This window comes from Mugil cephalus, chromosome 4 (genome assembly GCF_022458985.1).
Source record: "Mugil cephalus isolate CIBA_MC_2020 chromosome 4, CIBA_Mcephalus_1.1, whole genome shotgun sequence".
Taxonomy (NCBI): domain Eukaryota; kingdom Metazoa; phylum Chordata; class Actinopteri; order Mugiliformes; family Mugilidae; genus Mugil; species Mugil cephalus.
Window position 1 is genome coordinate 26,844,418 of NC_061773.1, and position 14,910 is coordinate 26,859,327.

Here is a 14,910-nt window from a genome sequence, read left to right on the forward strand (position 1 = left end):
ACCAAGCACATTTTCTGTCAGTATTGTTATTGTGGATCGTCGCACTCTTCTCCTCTCGTTGTAGAGGTATTGTCAGAAACAAGAAGTCTCACTTGCAGCTTTCCAAAGAATTGAAACACAAAACTGTCACTATGATACACACAGTTCTGAGCAATAATCCACAAACCACAAAGTTAGCATAGCATAGCCTCGTAGAAGTATTGTGGGTCAGAATAAACTGGAACTGGTCCCTACTGCGAATGTAAAGTACGGATTTTGCCGCGTACTAGTGATTACTACCGTTGTATCACTTAGCATTTTAGCAAAACCGCAAGCTAATGCTCAGCTAACACTAGCTTAGCATTAAGATAAACTCCGGTCTGCTTACTGTAAATGTTGCAGGTTAGTTTATTTCTTCTAGTTCTGGAGCCTCATCAGAAAAAGTCATGATGATTGACAAGTTGATTAGACATTTTCCAAAAAAAAAAATAATTTCTTAGATGTGCGTTAACACATACCCAACATATTTTAGCAAAGGGATAAGTCGAGGTTATCTTTTCAGTGAGCACTTCACTCATTCAGCAATACAGGAGCTGTCATTTCACACAGAGAGTTTCACGCTAGCCGAGACCTGTCAATCAAAGCCTCCTGTACACAGTAGGCCCCGCCCCTATCACTGCTGAGCCAATCACATGGCTGCATATTATGCACAGACTCTGTAAGATTCCCCACAATTGGCCGAGATCCTGTTCAGTCCACAGGTGAAATAAATGCTACAATATTAGCAGAAGAGAAGCTAACAGAGCAGCTCGCTACATTTACCTATACTTACAGGTATGTATGTTTGTGGCAGTTGAATGGGTTAATACTGAATGCCAAATGATCATAATAATGCATATTTATAAATGGCACTAGGCCGAATTTAATATAGAACACATATAATATATAAGAATCTTAATCTTGTCATCAGTTTGGGGCCCTTGGCCTGAAAAGCATTGCAGTCCCCTGCACTAGCTTAGTGGAAGTGTAATATCTCTTCAAGTTTCTTTGAGGGACATGTTGTGCGTCTACTGCCTCCACATTACGCCGCCTCAGCATTTACACACTCCGATCGAGCGTCGGATCTTTCTGCTTGGAGGGAATCTGCCGTCAGAACCAGTCTGGCAGGAGCTTTGTTTCCAGTGTTGAATTGTGCACGTGAACCGGCGTGACAGTCGTATCACGTAGCCTAACAGACAAACGCTGCCATGTTCATCGGATTATGACGAGATGTGTGGGAAAAGAGGGGAAAAATGCTGATGAGCAACTTTTGAGACAAAAACAGGGGCCGTTGAGGAGCGGTGGGAACACTTCCCCGCCTCAGGTCACACTGCCCAGGTGGTGTTTAATGTTCTTACCTTTTCATAAGCTGCCTTGTGTTAATGGACACTGATTGGCAAATGGATCCTTTGTGTCGAGGCCTACAACAGCAGCAGCGGCGGCAGCAGCGGCGGCGGCATGGTTCGAATATTCTGCGACGGTTAATAGCAACACTGAATCGGAAACGCTGACCCCATTAAAAGCAGCTGAACACACCGGACTGAACGCAACACAAAGCAGCGCTGCCTTTGCGTTTTGTCTCTCTTTTTTCTGCGTGTGTGCGTGTGTCAGAAAGAGAAAGAGAGGCGGCACATGTTGCTCTCATGAGAAAAAAATTCAATATAGTCACCTATACAAAGCAGGTCTGTGCCTTTTGTTCCGTATCTCTGCCACACTTCCTGGAGCTCACGCTACGGCCGAGTCACCAACAAACAACCTGTCACTGTGCACTTTAATTTATCTTCTGTGTTGTTTTTCTTTTTTGAAAGCTCTGTACTCATTGTACCCATTTGCCACAACCACAACACAACAACCATCACCTGTTTTATTTTTTTTTTTTCCCTCATGTTCTGAGCTGACACAAGACCCGTACAGGATATCACATGCCTTCCTCACCATTGTTTGTTTTGTTCAGGAAACAGGATATTCACAGAGAGGAGAGGAGAGGGGAGCGGGCCCAGCTGACCACAGCCTGAGAGGTTTTAATAAGAGCAGGAGTTTCAGGACAATCAATCTGACTCCTCCCGTGTTTATAAGGCAACACGTGGGTCCAAACATCAACCCTAAGAGCAAGACTCCCTCTCATGTTGACATGTCAACAGCTGACACCCAGTCAGCAGGTAACACACATGTGGGCTATAGAGTTAAAGAGAACAAAACCTTAACATTTCCTCCACGAAGCAGAGCAATTAAAGACTGGACATATGGAAAAGCCACGATTTAAAAGTATCACGCTGAAGAAAAGTGTGTCACAAAAACAAGCTATGTGACCTGAAAAGCCGGTACAGGTGAACACACCAATGAGCTGATTCATGCTGGATGTGAAATGAAACCAGTCTCACCTTGAGCCTTTTGTTGTGATCTGATCTCTTCCACTTTATTGTCTGTCCGCGGCGCGTCACAGCCGGAGCCGGTCACTCAAACAAAACAAACAAAAACAAAAACAACACTTCTCGCGTTAAAAGCGGAGTCTCCCTCACAGCGAGTGGCGCGTCGGGGTGAAAATGAACACGCGTCTCTGTGGAGTTCATCGGGATAAAAAGTCCAGGAAAGGGAAGCTGCTCTTTGCCGCTGCTGCCGCCTGTTCGGCATAATAACCTCGTCTCCCACTCTCCACACACACAGCGAGTCCCATCCATTCACACTCCCCGCCTCCTCTTTTCTTCCTCCTCCCCCTCCTCCTCCTCCCTCCTCCTCCCTCTCCCTCGCTACCTTCCACAGATTCGGGATGGGACAGATGAATTTCCCTCTGCTGCTGTCTCAGCGCACGCTTGTTGGCCAATGGGGGAGCGCGATCTGCTGCGTAAAAGAGAGACAATTAAAAACCAAAACGCTGCTGCAGGTTTGCAAATTACTACATAGACCAAGGAATTTATAAACCTAGGATTTGCACATCGCTGACACAGCCTTTGTTGATGCACACCACGTGTAGTAGTAGTTTTCCATCAATTTCTACTGTCGTTTCTCTGAATCAGGTGCAAATATACCAGGAAGCTTTCTGGGCAAACCAAACAAGGTGCACACGCAGAAATATTTTTTTCTACTAATTATTACGTTTATACAGACTTTATTTGTCATTTAGATTTATATCCATAATACAGTATATACAGAATACAGTATATAGGTTTAAAAGCTTTGTATAATAATGTAGGATGAGGACACATATATTGCATAAGAGTACTTTATTGATCCCCATTGGGGAAATTCAAAATTTTGCATGGCAACAGCACAGAGGTAAAGTGAGGTAAAAATCAGATGGAAAATGTTAAAATATCATAAAGAGTTTTGCATCAAATCTGCCATGCAACTTCTGATTTAGACTCACTATATTCTTAAAGCTGCATTATTATTTATTTTTTATTATCAGCGGTGGTCGCTGCTCCTTTTAACTTGTTGTTCTGATTTATTGACAGGCAGATGTAATATTATAGTTTACTCTCATGATCCCCTCCTGTACAATGCCCAGCAGAAAGCTGTAGAAAATAAAAAGTACACTCATAAACATAGGAGAGGAAGACATTAAGAATACAATCAGACACAAAGAGCACATCCCTCATACTCAGTCTATCTGTCTGTCTGCAGTTGGGACCCTTGTGAGTCACTAGACAAACATTTACAGGTTTATGAGAAAACGATGGGTTCATTTTTGGTCGTATCACCAACATCCAAGCGGCTGCACCGTGAAGGGAAGGAAAGGAGTGTCACGCTGCTGTGGCCTCGGCTGAACAATGGAAAAACCCGGTAATCCACAGAACTACTGCAGCAGAAAGGAAATGGGAGGGATGAGACTGTCCATTTTATCCTGGACCAAGTTGAACCAAGTGTCAGGGCGGCTATGAGGTGACGTTATTACCCCGGCTATCTCAAATGAGCACACGCACAAAGAGAACAAAAAAAAAAAAAAAAAGGAAGGCAACAATGGATGACAGCTACAGTCAAAGAGCCGGCTGAGGCTGCAGCGCCGGAGCTAAAATCTTACTCCGAAAAGCTAAATGAGTCACTCCAGGGACCCAACCCCCCTCCCCATTTGTGAGGATTTCTGCGAGCCCGTGATTAGGCTCACCCCATGTGCCATGTGTGCACCAAGACCGGCAACCCACAACCCCCCCACTCCACACTCCCTCTCCACCCACCCCTTTACACCTCCCCAATCCCTCACATGCACAGAAAATCTGTGCCTGGCCTCAGCTCCCGTCGAGATTAGCCCTGGAGCTATTGCACAGATGACACTTTATACAAACTGAAGCATCATTAACACAAAACAATGACAGCACCTGATGATTTACACTAAAATAGGTTGTAAATATACACAAATATATCCATATATAGGCTACATATATCAGAATTAGAATTACTTTATTGATCCCAGGGGGAAATTACTTATATGCATTTATATATATGTATATATAACCTCCTGAGACCCTGCGTCCTCATACGAGGACGTTAAGTTTTACATTTGATTGCAGTTTACTCTGCTTCATTTAAACCCGTTGTCCTCATTAGTGGACGCTTTAGTTAAAACGTATTTATTTATGCTTGTTAACGTTGCTAGTTTGATATGACGAGCAAATTTAGCAAATTAGCATTTTTTGCTAATTAGCAAGTACTCGTTTGAGGACGTCGGGACTTCATTGTTTGCAATTCTGTCATTGCTCAGGAATTCAAATAAACTGTTTTATATTTTGTCATATATTCGTGACTTCTGTGTGAATACTATCCCAGTGTCCACATATGAGGACATTCTTTTTTTTTTTTTTTCCCAAAACTACTACTTCCTCTTCAAAGATGATGCTTAGTTTTTCATGCAGCTTTGTCCCAAATATTTTGGAGGAATTAAAAATGCATATCAAATAAAAGCTTGTGTCTCAGAGGTTAATACATAAAATATATTATTATTATTAAAAAGGGAACTTTTACAACGTGAATGAGTTTTGACGTCATGAGAATTAATAAGGCGACTACTTAAATTATCACAAATAAAAGTATGTGCAGCTCAAGTGAAACCATTTAAAAGACCAGATAATGCGGTTAAAGTGTGTGTGTGTTGGGGCGGGGGGTTTGTTTGTGCAGAGGGAGGAAACTATGAATTTAAAGTACACGGGGATTAAGTGGCGCTCGTGGAACAGATGTTAACACGTTCGGGGTCTTTGGCCCCTGACCGACACGCTGCCGTTGGCCCGTTGTCAATGTGCATCCTGTCTTCTGAGTCTTTAGCTGCATACCCCCCCCTCCATTACAGATTGACCCCCCCCCCCACTTCGTCCTCCACCATCAGCCTTGACCTTGATGCTCTGCTAATGTGCTCTCCCGCCTTTTGTGCTTCGACAGATATTAACTCCTGTCAACTTTCCTCTAAAGTGAGAGCCCCCGTTGCACCCGTGAATAGTTTCACAAAGAGAGGATGACAGTGAGTAACACGAACAATAAGTGAGCACTGACACCCCCCCCCACCCCCACCCCCACCCATCTATTACATCTCATCCTCTCACTGGACCTGTAAGCAGGTCAGCTGTTGTCCCGCCCGGGTTTCATTCTTCTCCACGGCTTGGTCATTTCAGTGTGTCTTTAGTGTTTTCCAGGTCAGGATGAATGAATGTAGTGGTGCTACCCCCACATACACAACCCCCCCCACCACCACCACTGCTATTAGTATCTGTTGATATATGCACAAGAAAAATGAAATACCTCAGTTTAAAGCAAACACTGCTAATTTTACATTTGAATTAAAAAAAAAAAAGCATGCAGACTTTTTTTTTCTTTTAATTACGCGCCTCAAACAATAGCCAATTATTTGCCGACCTCCTTTTCTTTTGACCGTCAAGCTTTCCGTTCTCCGGCGGCAGATTAACTACATGGAATTGGCAGCAATTTTTCAAAACAATGAGTCCTTGATTACGCAGAAAAGTGGAGACAATCAGACTTTTCTCTGCATTTTCTTTGACGCGAAAAGGAGGAAAGAAAAGGGGGAAATCAGAGTTTGTGTGAGGCTGTTGTGATACTGTTAAAACCTGATGTGCTTATTTTTACGCTGCGATTTAAACTCTTCGAATGCAGGTGTGCTCGTTCTTCGGTGGTTCAGATCTCTCCTGCATGTCAGCCCGTGATTAGTCAGTTCAATTTAATTACATTTTATTTATATAGCGTCAATAGCAATTCCACTTGTTTTGGAGACGCTTCACAGAACCAAGAACCAGAGCAGAAAAACGTCCTTTTAACAGGAAGAAATGTTCCTTCAGTGACTCTAGTTCCTCAGGAAGCTCAGGTCTTTTAATGTGTGCAGTGAGTTACAGCAGCAGACTACATCAGCAGGATCAACAAATTGATCCCAAACCTGGATGTCTCCCAGTGAGGAACAGGAGGACACTGGATAAACTGCTCTCCATCATGGATCGTCCATCCCACATCCACTACAACAAACACTAGAGGATCAGAGGAGCTGATTCTGATTCACAGTGAACGTTATAGAACTTCTTTTATACCAAACTCTATCCAGCTGGATGACAGCCACACATACACAGATCTTCAGTTGCTCCTATAGTGTTTTTGTGATTTATTTTGATATAACACATGTTGATGTGATTATATGATGTGTTTAGAAGGATTTGAATAGATCTGGTTTTGGTTCATGGTGGTTTCCAATAAAAAAATATTCCTGATTTTACAATGTAAAACTTTAAAATGAGTTTTTCTACACACTCTGAGCCAGAAATCTCCACTTCAGTAGCTCTTACACACACCGAACTTTCCGTATTTATTCCTAACTACATTCTGCAGGTATTTACGAAGGGGATTTTTCATATATTATTCAGAGCCTGATTTATAGAATGAAAAGTGATATGGAGTGATATAAAGAGACATCCAACATTCCCTCTGTAAATACCTGGGAAACTAATATGTTGACAAAATGAAACAAGAAATTTGAACCTCACTTTAGCCATTATTCAGATTTCTGTTCTGGACATATATGCAAATTTGCACGTATTTAAGTAGATAACTCATATTTAAAGATAAATTCACAGAAAACTTGTAATACAAAAAAATATTGTATTTATGTTTGTAATCAACTGGAGACGTTTAATGGTGATGTCTTTTAGTTAAAAAAAATATCCTATTGATATACCTGTAGTGTTAATAAGCATAAATAAAAAAAAGTTTCAGCTGTAAACTCTGATGAGGTTTTGCACATTTTTGCATTTTTGTTATGTGATCGGCTGCAGAACGAATCCTCTGAGATGATGCTGTCATGTTTTTACACCAACTAGTACCTAGTTATGAGGATAAAAGTTGAAATGAAGCAGAATAATCTGCTGAAACTTAACGTCCTCATGTGAGGACACGGGGTCTCAGGAGGTTAAGACGAGAGCTTAACGGATGAATTTAAAATCAAGGAGTTGGAAAAAACAAACAAACAAAAAGCATGCAGTTAAATACATAACTATTTATAAACAGAAACATTTTTATCTTACGGATGTTTGTTTTTTTAACTCTGTATAATCCAGTTTAGTGACTAAAAAGACTGTAAACATTTAATCAAGATATCACAACTCTAAATGCTCTCTATAGAAAAGCCTCATAATGGATGTCATTGTGGGGAGCACACTTTTTACAAAATGCAATAATCGTTTCCTCGTTCCAGTAAATCCTTGGTTAATACTCTGAACTTCCTCCTGGCTGTCACACCATGTGACTTCTCCCTTTGCAGTACATGTCAAAGAATCAAAGAATCTCGAGCATGTGTCCCGGAGTGGCCTGACTGCTCTCGTTGTCTCGGTATCAGTATGATGTCATGCGATGGGAACCAGAGGGCCCGGCTGCAGAGATCAGTCGCCTCTCTGCTCCGAAGCCGTGTCGCTTTCCCAGAACAGGAACAGAAGTGAAACCTTCAGAGGGAATTGAGATGAACGGGGGAGTAAAAATTAACCCAACAATAGACAGAACTATTACTGTCTTTATGCAAATCTAAATAAACCTAATATACTTAATCTTTCAAGTTTTTATTATGTGATTATTTATTTAACTGCCCCATAGTTTCATTCACAGGCTTCATGAGGTGACGAGTGAGTGGCGCATTCAAGGTGTCGCTGCAGTGCCACCGTGTGGAGAAAATGTGCTGTGCAACCTCGAAATGTTTGTGCAAACACAGAACTGACATGGATCTTTTTTATTCTTCAACAACTTGCTTCTACTTCTACTTCTACTTCTACTTTCTCATGCAACAACAATGAACGTAATATAGAATGTAAAATAACAGACTGTAACTACATCGATGCTGCTCTCATGTCTGTCCTGTCTATTCTATAAACCTTAAAACTGCTGCTACGGAAAAACAGTATATATTTTATAATTTTTGCATATTTTCAATATTTTTTTAGTAGTAGTATTTTAACTTTCTCTTGTTCGTAACTAATGCCTTCTTTGCACTATTTTGTATATACTTGTGTTTTATGCACTGACAAGGAGAAGCCATTTTATTCTATTCTATTTTTTTAAAAATACATTTATAGGATTTAAAATAATAATGAAAAATAATAAGCGAAGACTGTAATCAAATGTAACTTCTGATGAGGACATCCTGCTTTTATTCAGTCATTAGCAACCAAACCTATCATGTTTTAATGAAACATAATCTGATCAGCCACAACATTATGACCACTAACAGGAGAAGTGATTAACATCTTGTTATAATTCAGTGTTCTGTTGGGAAACCTTTGGACCTGACATTCATTCATGGCTTCACATTTGTCTTTTGCTCCCTCTAGTGGAGAATATTTTCCCGTTGTCTCGTCCCTCTTTCTTTTTTCTTTTAAATATTTCATATCTCTCATGCTTGGTATCTCTCTGCGTGATCCTCCCCCGTTGCTACGCGTGTCTTTACCTCCGGCTACTCGCTGTCAAAGCTACTGTAGGGGCTCGTGTAAAGCATGCAGGTCGTACGAGCAGAGAGAAAAACATGTGACTGACTAACCCATTGAAAATCAAAGGAACGCACGACATGTCGAAATATGTTTCACACCTATTCTGAGATGTAATGCTCGTCCGAGAGACCACAGAGGAAAATCTCTGTTTTAACTCACTGACGTCAAACATAATAATAAAGATTAAACCGTACTGTTTCACGTACGACCTCATCTCCGCTTGATTAATGCAGCGTAACAGTAAATATGAAGAAAAAAGCATTTTTGTACCGTACGGACAAACGCACACTGTGGTATACAATAGCACCTTATCTATATATCTACACGTAAACAGAATGAAAAGTCAGTTCATTTATTTAAGTAAATCAGTTCCAGGTAAATTCCAGGAATGTTTTCCAGAGCTGGAAGAGTCAGTTGGTTGGATAAATTCCTTCTGTGCAATAGCCCGTATTCACACTGTTATTGTGCAACAAGTCACGTTATCATTCAATGTCGTTAGAGAGAAACAACTTGGATGTTCACTTATACTTTTACATTGGTGCTTATATTCTTATTCTAATCGTCTACTTATTCTGCACATTCTTGTTGCCTACGTTGCCCTTTGTTCTGAACACGTACACTTTGAGTAACTGAAAGTTATTTCCCCTTGGGGTCAATAAAGGGCGTGCATGTGACATCACTTCCGCCTGAGGCCACGCCCCCCCCCCCCCCCCCGAGTGGCAAAAACATGGTGAAACGTGTCAGTAAATACAGAGAGACCTGGAAAAAATGGGGTTTATCAGATCAAATTAAGGACAATTAGACTCAACAATGATCCATATGAACTAGTAGTTCAGTTAGTTTCAGCTCTGATAAATGTGGCTGAATAAAAGATGCTAACGCTAAGAGTTTTACTGAGAAGTAACGTTAGCCATAAAATAGTGTAGCGTTAAAAAGATGACGAGGAGTGATCACAGATATTCAGTTTATTGTTTTATTGTTATTTATTGTTGGAACTGAAATAGTTATTGTCGGCCGTAACTACGACAAAACAACAACATCCACAAACTTATCTGACAGCCTCCAGAACGTAACTGAAGAAGTAACTTAAGTTAAGTAGGTTTGACTCCATCAAAAAATACAGCATAAATTAATATTACCTGACACTAAAAGTGAACCACAACATCAGGTTTCTGTGTCTGGATTCCAGTTGTTTCTTCTAATCTAGTGATACATTTACTTCTCTTTTCTTTGGCAGATTTCTGTAAAAATATAAAATCTGTTGGTTCAGTCAATCACGCAACAGCTCTTCACCTTTATTTTTCCAATTAATTTTATAACTTAGATGCTATTAAAGCCTATGATTCAAACTAATGCTGCTAATCTCCATGATCAGCTCTCACTTTTTTACCACTCAGCGGCCGTAACCATGGAAACTTCATCTTCCTGTGATGTCACAATCATCCCCTCTACGAAGTAATTCTGATTCTCATTCTAAAAAGCAAAGGCAGCAGCTGCAAGGACGGAGAAAAAGCAGCAGGTGACTGCAGCCAGGAGAGCGGCAGAGCTCATCGTGGTAAATCTTAGCCTTTCTAAGAAGTTTCAGGTTCTCAGATGCTGTTAAGAAGTAGTCACAGACAATGTCAAAATATACAGCACTTATCTAAATATATGGGCTTATTTTTTTAAATGATAATAGTTCCTTCATCTTGATGCTTGAACTATTGTAACATTATATGGTGAAATACACGTCCTAGTTATCTTAAGAAATTACAAAAAAGTCATTTGAGTAATATCATGGATCAAGTCAAAGCTCTGATCCTCTTTTCTATAGGTGCAAACTTCTGAAACCTGTGCAGTGTATCATGTAGTATTTATTTACTCACGCGTGAATATAACACAACTTCTAAAGGGAAAGAAACGGAAACTGAAATATACGTAAGAGTCTGTATCCCTGTCTGTTTTTAAAAAGAAATTAAAACAAAAAATCGCCACCGAAGTTGCTGCCTGATGTGTGTTTAAATTCTGCTGTATCTATGGAATTACTGTTATTTATATATATATATTTGTATTTTAAATAAAATAATAAAAATAAAAAACAAAAACGAAAATAAATAGTACTCATTCTCCAACCCATCCTCCTTCTTCACCATGCAAGTTAAATTCAGCAAAAGTTTTATTCCGAATGCAATAACACAACTGAACAAATCACTAAAGAGGTGTACACAGTGTTTGTGCAACTCCTGTTACTGCCAGTAGGGGGAGTAAGGAGTTCCCCCATTAAAGCTTTAATGTCACTGAGCAGGATAATAGTTTGCAGGTGGAGAAGTAAAACCTCTCTGAGGGACTGTGTCCAGGTTGGGGACACATTTATATTTATTTACCTGTATCGTGTAGTCTAGTTCTTTTCATGCGTCAGAGTTTTGCAAATAAATCCTGACAGTAGAACATCATCACAGCTGGTGCCTCTTTAACGGATCTGCTGTTTCCGAACAATGGCCGACGTTGTTCACTGAGGAAATGATACAGAAAACTGTGGAACTTTCACATGAACGTCCGTAAATTAATAGAGCTGCACAGAGATCAGATTATAAAGTCACTGTTTGAAAGACGAGTCTCTGATGATACAGTTAAAACAATGGTCGTTACTGAGAGTAACACAAGAATACGTAGCTTTACTCCACGTGGCTGCTCTACAAACGTCAACACAAACATGTTGCTAGGTAATTAGTAATGAGAGACCTCAAAGTACCTCAGAACTGTTGGTGTGTTCACTCGAACATGTTCACTCAGGATGGATGTTAATACGAACATGAACAAAACCTCAGTAAATCTCAGCATCCAGAAAAGAGGCAGTGTGTCTAATTAATTGTGACGTTAAAAAGTCGTGCTCACACTTTCGTTGATGTGCTGCAGCTGGAGACTCATGTAGACACGCAGGGGCCCTTATAATCACATTACAGCTTTTATTTCCGTTCAGTTTGGTGTTAAATAAACTGATATATGTTTAGATTGGATTCAACTTTATTGTCAATGTATATTGTGCAGACACACAAACAACAATATGCAATTTGGCTTCTAACCAGAAGAACAAAAAAAATGCAATAAAAGGGAAAAAACTATGATTAATGTAAGAAGTTAGTTAGATATATACATATAAAAACGTGTAATGTCTGTGCAGACACATACATACACATGTTAAAATATACAGTATGGAGCTTATTAAATGATGTTATACAGAGTCATTCGTGTAAATAAGTAAAAGGAACAAAAATATAAATAGAACAATGTAAACAACACAACAACCGTGGAAGTAGAGCAAAAAAAGCAACAATGTTGTAATGAATATGAAAATTGCTCAGAGAGAGAAATGTTGACTCATTACATTTCGTTCATTTTCCACCAAAGACGTGAGTCTGAATCCCGTGTACTTGTCTTCTTCTCTTCCGAGTACCAACACATTTCAGTTCCAGCTGTGAGATGCTACGATCTGAGTCTGAGATTTAACAAACACTGAGACAGACACTTTAAAATGTCCATATATCTCGTGTCTGTGATTGTAGATTAGACTGTATATCTTCAGTATATTTTTTTTTGTAACTTTACTACCTCATTCTAACAATATTTTTAAGATTATTTTATTTTTATCTCGTATTGTTATGTCTGCGTCTGGTCACATTTATGTTCTCTGTTATCTTGAGACTCTTGGACAAAATAATTTCCCTGCGGGGATCAATAAAGTGATTCTGAATCTTGAATCTTGTCCAGAAGATCCAGAAGATCCTGCAGACTGGGAGAGAAGCTGCATCAACTCTGTGACGAGTAATTTACTGGACGTATAGAAGAGAAACTGGGCTAAACTAGGCCTCATTACATTGTTATTGATCTTGTTATACGTCACATAGAATCCCGGAAATAACACTTAATGCACTCTTAAAAAACAAACAAATAAGCACACAAAGTTTTTGCATAAATGCTATGAACTAATTCTTATTATTTTTCCCTTTAAAATGCCGAAAGAAAATGAAACCAGTCATCAAGAGACTAAATGATTTGCACAATGTATATGGTCGCTTCCTCTATTTATACATTTTATTTATTTTTTTGTACCAACCACAACTTTTCCTTGCGAACATAAAGATCATCTGTCCCTCAGATGTGATGTGACCTTTGAATTCATTACAGTATAATCAGGACCAGCCACCGTCTCCTTAAACTGACAACTAATAGAGACACATCTGTAAACAGATACACTCCTGGACCTTTTTTTTTTTTTTTTTTTTTTTTTTGAGTTATAAGTGCTATTCTGTAGTTTATCCCGTAAATAACTCATTATCATGGGCTGAGAACACAAGATGTAGCTTTGAATTCTACGTTTGTGAGCAGACAACCGTCCCTGTAATAAGTCCCAACCGGCAAAATTCATTTCTACGCTTCATCCAGTTACGGAGCAGGGACACATGGGGCGAGTCTCTTCAAGTCAATGTCCCATGGAGCAAAGAAATGTGTATCTTGGCTGGAATTATTGTTATTGGATGTGCTAAATTGTAAAATGACGCATAATCGGAGAGATTTGTTTGTTTTTTTGTTTTTTTTTCTTGCAAACAATTAAAAAGGAAGTTGTTTTAGGGCTCGGTCGTTTAAAAACCCTCTGCAGCTGCATTACCAAATATAGATTCAGGGCTGCTGCTACTACTGCTGCTGCTGCTGTTGTGAAATCCTCTGCGAAGATGTTCAACATGCAACTGGAGGAAGGTGATGAAACCGTCAGGAAAAGAAAGCACCAGTTTTAGAGCGAAGCATGGAAATGGCTGAATCACAGCTCATGCTTCCTGTTTTCAGTGGCTGCACCACATGTGCCACATTTACAACCTCGGAAAATGTTCTAAATTAAGGCCGCGGTCAGTCGTTCCCCGCGACCCGTCAACACTCATTTGTTCACCTGCATCACGGAGCCGAGGATCTGCATGGAAACTGCACCTGAGAGGCCGCTGAGGTTTTTACAGCCGTGTTCTATGACGCTAAAACATATTCATACAATAAAGAACTGAGCAGCAAATCCAAAAATATCCCATTCGATGTGACGCTCACATGATTCTGGTCTTTGTTTGGAGTATTTATGTCGTGTACACAACCATAAGGTAAAGAGTGGAGACAATGGCGCCTGTTGAAGACGAGGTGAATAAGGATATCGACCCTGTGGACTAAATATCACGCTTTGTTTCGTGGTTCAGAGCGAGCGTCGCCGCTGTGAAATCATCACTTTATCGCACTGTGAAACATCACAGTCCCAGGAAGTTATGTGGACACATTTTTTTCTCTCCAAACTCCGACAGCAGAGGGGTTAAGGGTGATTGGAACAACGGGAAACAATGATGTTCAGCTCCCACTTAATGTCCCGTGGGTGGATGGATCCACAGACCCGACCTGGGTGTTCCTCCTTCCACCTGTACACGGACTTACCCCCCGTCAGAAATCTAGAAATCCTCTCATTCCTCTAAAGTGACCACATATAAAAAAATCAAACTATGGCTTCAGGTTGGTCAATTAAAGTCTTAAGGAAATATAATGAAACGTGTCAGTTTCACTGAAACCTATTAGGTAGAAATACAGATACTTTCGATACTTCAGTAGTAACACAATGGAAAGTACTAGTGAGTTGTGGCAACAAACCTTTTAAAACACAAACTCAGGTTTAACCACAACACAGAATACGAGACATTTATGATGAGGAGGACAGAAGAGGAGAGAATTAAGATGAAAGGTTTCATTTTGTAGTAGTTCTTAATAGTTAAACAATCATTTATTCCAATGGTCTTATTATTTTCCTTTTATTTCAGTGTTTGAAACAGTATTTTCACATATCTTGTATGATTGTTTTTCTGTTGTCTCTTTCTGTTATCTCAGCTATATAATAAATGAGGCCACTACCTCAATATATTTCAGAGTTTAAATTAAA

The 14,910-nt window shown here is 39.8% G+C and overlaps 1 protein-coding gene across 2 annotated transcripts in view; it reads right to left on the reverse strand.

Annotated features, from left to right (window-relative positions):
• Window positions 1–2,669, reverse strand: part of frmd4ba (FERM domain containing 4Ba) — a 45,407-nt gene extending 42,738 nt beyond the window's left edge. Inside the window, exon 1 of one of the 2 annotated variants that reach the window (XM_047583198.1) lies at window positions 2,400–2,669. The gene's annotated coding sequence lies outside the window, so the exon portion shown is untranslated. Of the gene's footprint in view, window positions 1–1,376; window positions 1,396–2,399 lie in introns of those variants that run through there. The other variant, XM_047583199.1, reaches the window with a different exon arrangement.
• Window positions 2,670–14,910: the final 12,241 nt, after the last annotated feature.